The sequence below is a fragment of the Apium graveolens genome, chromosome 3, assembly GCF_009905375.1.
Source record: "Apium graveolens cultivar Ventura chromosome 3, ASM990537v1, whole genome shotgun sequence".
Taxonomy (NCBI): Eukaryota; Viridiplantae; Streptophyta; class Magnoliopsida; order Apiales; family Apiaceae; genus Apium; species Apium graveolens.
Window position 1 is genome coordinate 43,090,579 of NC_133649.1, and position 4,381 is coordinate 43,094,959.

The 4,381-nt window shown below is 39.6% G+C and overlaps 1 non-coding gene across 1 annotated transcript; it reads left to right on the forward strand.

Annotated features, from left to right (window-relative positions):
- Positions 1-3,729: 3,729 nt before the first annotated feature.
- On the forward strand, positions 3,730-3,836 carry LOC141716042 (small nucleolar RNA R71). The gene has a single exon (XR_012572775.1). It is a non-coding gene; the product is annotated as a small nucleolar RNA R71 (small nucleolar RNA).
- Positions 3,837-4,381: the final 545 nt, after the last annotated feature.

The following is a 4,381-nucleotide window of genomic DNA, read 5'->3' on the forward strand; positions in this document are numbered from 1 at the left end:
ATAAGTTAACAAACTCGACTCGTAACATTCTCAATATAATAATACACGTATCAATTAAGGTTCACGTCTTCAAAAGTCGGTTCAGTGTTCGTTTTCGTAATATAGGTATATTTGTCCTTTTATGAAATTAGGGTTATGGGTTTCGCAAAGTATTCCATCGCAACACATAATCAGGTTTTGTACAAATTAGTTACATATAAACGATCGACGTTCCGATAGCCATTGGGTACGGCCTCGTATTCCCGTAATATAACTTTTCCGAAAATCGGGCAGCACCTCCTTTGATTATCGGCTAACCCGTCGAACGTCCCGACGTCCAAACAATCACAATCAATTCAAATCAATACAATTCCCAACCACCGATTCCCGCCAACACTGTCAATTCTCAAATTTACAAACACCAATTATTCGTTATTATCTGCATTCTATGTCTTAACTCGCATTTTATAACTTTATTCAAAATTTTGATTTTAAATCGTATTTTGTATTTTAAATTATAGGACTCAGAACAACATCATCACAGTCCACCGTCAGCTCGCCGAAGCTCATCGCCGACGGCGGCAAAAATTCGCGGGTACCCGTATAATCGGGTTTCGAACGCGAACCTTCACCGATTAAACTAATATTTCTCGCACGGAATTTATTTTCATTAAAATAATCAAATAATTTATTCGAATATTTCAGCAAAATTAAATGGAAAATCAGAAATCATAACATCACCGGCCCACACGCACACGCGTGGCCGGAAAGAACAGAACCAAGGCGGCAGATAACCAAAACGGAAGTGGTAACAGGAAGAGACACTTGAATCACAGATACACACAACACATGCACACACAGAATCGATACACACACGCATAGATACACATAAGCAACCCACGCAGTTATAATCCTCCCACACGCCACCACCTCGCCGAAAAACAACGAGGGGCAGCGGTCGGAATGAAAGAAACCGAAGCACAGTGATTACCGAGAATCAGGACAGGAAAGACGATGACAGAGGGAGGAGAGGGATGGAATCGAACAGAGAGGAGGAGAGATTAAAGGGAGAGAAGAGAAATTGGAGAGAGAATCAGAGAGAGGGACTAGAGGTCGAGGATGGGGGTGCAGGGATGAAATTGGGGTTTTTGTTCCCCCTTTTTTTTTTAATATTATTCTGACTCGTACCGCACTTACTGATTTTAACGAATAATTTTCGAGTAACAACACCCTGAAAATTTATCAGAACAAATTTAAAGTTTTCAAGATAATTTAAAACTAATACTCTAAAATTATCGCAATAATTAACAATTAACTAAACAAAATTTTCAAGATTTTGAAAGCATTTTTAAAACGTATACTGGATCCGCATTTTTACAATTAAACGAAATAACGCACGGGTCAAATAAATCCCAAAAATATCCAAAATAATTTTAAAATTCTCGGAATATTCCAACTTAATAAAAATATGAATTTCATAATTTTTGAAGAAGTCAGGCATTTAATACTGATTTTACAATTAAATGAAATCAGAAAATTATTTAAAGATAAATAAATGATAAAATATCAATTTCTAAATTTTAAAAACTCCTAAAAATAATTAATAAAATTATGAAGCCATAAAAATAATTTTAGGGATAACCCAAGTATTTATGGAAATAAATACTGAATAAAATCACCTTTAAATATAAAAGTGACACAACACAGCTTCACAACGAATTACGCAATTAATACACGAACACCAACGATCACACATAATTAATTAAAATATTAACAAAAATAATATCCAGCTGTCAGAACCCACAGACCTATTTTATTTATGCAATTATTTAATAATTATACATTTAAACAACATAAAAAATAAATAAATATACGAGTCGTTATATCAAGTGTTCAGGTAATGGCTTGAGCTCCAAGGTAGGTGCTTCCTCTATTGATGGTTTGAGCTTTCCTTCAGCATTCTTGAGGTCAGAAGTACCAAGAGATTCAAACGGCATGTCCAACTTTCGCTTCCAGGGAGAAGCGTTCAGATATTGTAATTGCTCGTTGCCATCTTCATCATCGCTGTCAAAATCCCCCACTAAGGCCTTTTCCAATGCATCAGACATTAGCATGCGATCGAGTTCCGAAGTAACCGCAGAATCAATCACATCCACTTTTAAGCATTCCTCATCTTCTGTAGGGAATTTCATTGCCTTGAATACGTTGAAGGTCACATCCTGATCTTGTACCCGCATAGTAAGTTCACCTTTTTGCACATCTATCAAGGTACGGCCAGTAGCCAAGAAAGGTTTTCCCAAGATTATGGGAATCTTCTTATCTTCCTCAAAATCTAGAATAACAAAATCTGCAGGAAAGAAGAGCTTATCCACCTTGACTAGCACATCCTCCACTATGCCCCTTGGGTAAGTAATGGAACGATCAGCCAATTGTAGAGACATGTATGTGGGTTTTGGATCAGGAAAATCTAACTTTTTAAAGATCGACAACGGCATCAATTTAATGCTTGCTCCCAAATCACAAAGGCACTTGTCAAAAGTCAACTTGCCAATGGTGCAAGGAATGGTGAAGCTACATGGATCTTTCAGTTTTGGCGGTAACTTTTGCTGTAGAACAGCGCTGCATTCTTCCGTGAGAGCAACGGTCTCAAGGTCATCCAGTTTCACCTTCCTTGAAAGAATACTCTTCATAAACTTCGCATAACTAGGCATTTTCTCCAGAGCCTTAGCGAAAGGTATATTGATGTGAAGTTTCTTGAATACCTCCAGAAACTTACCGAACTGTCTATCCAGCTTTTGTTGCTGCAATCTCTTAGGAAAAGGTGGTGGAGGATAGAGTTATTTCTCCCCTGTATTACCCTCAGGCAGAGTGTGTTCAACAGTAGTCTTCCTTGGTTCCGCCGCTTTCTCCTTTTGCTTAGCTTCTTCATCTCTAATTTCAGTTTCTCCTTCTTTTGCCTTTTCAGCATCAGCAACTTTTCCAGACCTTAAGGTAATAGCCTTGACTTGCTCTTTAGCTTCCTTCCTTCCTGGTACTTCCGTGTCACTGGGAAGAGTGCCAGGTTGACGATTGAGCACTGTATTGGCTAATTGACCGATTTAATTTTCCAAGGTCTTGATAGAAACTGCCTAACTCTTGCATAACAGCTTAAGTTCCTCAAAATCAGCACTAGTAGGTGCAGCTGCACTTCCCTATTGAGGATATGATTGCCTTTGAGCATATTGCTGTGGTTGCTGAAATCCAGGTGGGTTAAACTGTTTACTCACTCCTTGCTGATATGGTGGCTGAATAGCATTCTGATTATTCCCCCAGCTGAAATTTGGATGATTTCTGTTATTAGGATGATAGGTCACTGGCACAGGCTGCTGTTGTCGCTGATAATTATTCACATACTGAACAGATTCGTTGACAAGAGAACACTGATCCGTAGCATGAGAACCTGCACAAAGCTCACAAACCATAGTTATTTGATTAACTCCATATGTAGCCAGAGAATCAACCTTCATTGACAGCGCTTGAAGCTGTGCTGCAATAGCGGTGGCTGCATCAACTTCCAGAATACCTGCTACCTTACCAGGCATCATCCTCTGAGTTGGGTTTTGATGCTCATTTGCAGCCATAGTCTCGATAAGATTATAAGCCTCAGTATAGCTTTTAGCCCATAAAGCGCCTTCAGCTGCTGCATCGAGCATGGGCCGAGATTGGGCCCTCAAACCATTATAGAAACCCATAATCACCATCCAATCAGGCATTCCATGATGTGGACACTTTCTCAACATTTCCTTGTAGCGTTCCCAAGCTTCGCACATAGATTATGTAGGTTGCTGCGCAAACTGAGTAAGAGCACTCCTCATAGCAGCAGTCTTTTCCATTGGATAAAACTTCACCAGAAACTTTTGCGCAAGATCTTGCCATGTAGTGATGGACCCAGCTGGTTCAGAATGTAACCAATCCTTAGCTTTGTCCCTTGATGAGAATGGGAAAAGCCTCAGCTTGATAGCCTCATCACTCACGCCATTATACTTAAAAGTGTTGCAGATCTCGACAAAATTCCTTATGTGCATGTTGGGGTCTTCAGTCGCCGCTCCTCCAAAAGAAACAGAATTCTGCATCATCTGAATAGTGCCCGGCTTGATTTCAAAGGTGTTAGCTTGAATGGCCGGATGAAGAATGCTTGACTGAATGTCATCAATTTTTGGCCGAAAAAAGTCCATGAGAGCTGGATCAGCTTGAACAATACGATCACCCATGTTTACTGGTTCTTTCCGCTCAGTTCCTGAATCCGAATCTTCAAAATCTAACTTCTCCGGAATATCAAGAACTTCGTCTATCTCCTCAGCTGTATCTAAAGTCCTCTTGCGAGTACGAGAATGAGTTTGCATAAACGCTCGCTAAAGTACCT